We start from the raw sequence: 824 nt of genomic DNA, 5'->3' as shown, positions 1-824 counted from the left end.
TACACACGTAAAAATAAAGGTTCTTTATTGGCATTAATGATTACATGAAGAACCTTTAACATCCACTGGACATTTTCATTTCACAAAAGGTTCTTTAAATTGGAAAAAAGGTTCTTCATGATTATTAAAGATTATTAAAATGTTCCTCCCACTAAGAAAAGGAGGTTCTATTAAGAACTCTTCACTGAAAGGGTTGTTGGAACCAAAATGATTATTCCATGGCTCTGAAAACCCTCTTTTGGAACCTTTATTTTGAAGAGTGTAATTTTCCACCTGCTATCTAACAAAAGAAAAAAGAACTTTGCTGAATTGAACCCACTTTTTTGCCCGTTGGACCTTCGGGTCCAATGTCTCCATTAGGTCCATGCAAACCCTGCAGAGAAACACAACAGAGTGAATACAGTAAACTATTATTGAAAAAGAGAAAAAAGCTTGTTTTGCATTTTAACAAATGAAGTTTAAAAACAAACCTGCAGCCCTCTGCTTCCTCTGATACCAATGGGACCCTCCGGACCCTTTAAAGAATCAGATTTAGACAGTTAAAAATACAGCATGTTATTGTGCATGAACTACACTGTAGATCTGAAGTGTCACTCACTCTGTCTCCCTTGACTCCTGGTGTCCCACACTCCCCTCGCTCACCCTAAAAAATATTGTTTCTTAATGGTCAGTGCCACTTTGTACATATACACACAATACAATTTAAAGGCATGCCTAGTCATTTTTTGGACTTAATATAGTATATATTTTATACTTTATATAAAATATACAGACAGTTTTATGTATATATATATATATATATATATATATACACACTCAGATGA

The 824-nt window shown here is 34.2% G+C and overlaps 1 long non-coding RNA gene across 1 annotated transcript; it reads right to left on the bottom strand.

Moving 5' to 3' along the window:
* Positions 1–318: 318 nt before the first annotated feature.
* On the bottom strand, positions 319–645 carry LOC107682504 (uncharacterized). The gene is made up of 3 exons (XR_001633509.1): positions 599–645; positions 471–515; positions 319–373 (listed from the first exon to the last, which is right to left on the bottom strand). It is a non-coding gene; the product is annotated as an uncharacterized LOC107682504 (long non-coding RNA).
* Positions 646–824: the final 179 nt, after the last annotated feature.

Source organism: Sinocyclocheilus anshuiensis, unplaced genomic scaffold, assembly GCF_001515605.1.
Source record: "Sinocyclocheilus anshuiensis isolate Anshui unplaced genomic scaffold, SAMN03320099.WGS_v1.1 C32271332, whole genome shotgun sequence".
In the NCBI taxonomy this organism is placed as follows: Eukaryota; Metazoa; Chordata; class Actinopteri; order Cypriniformes; family Cyprinidae; genus Sinocyclocheilus; species Sinocyclocheilus anshuiensis.
The sequence above is the reverse complement of the archived record's forward strand: the minus strand, read 5'-3'. Positions and strand labels throughout refer to the sequence as shown.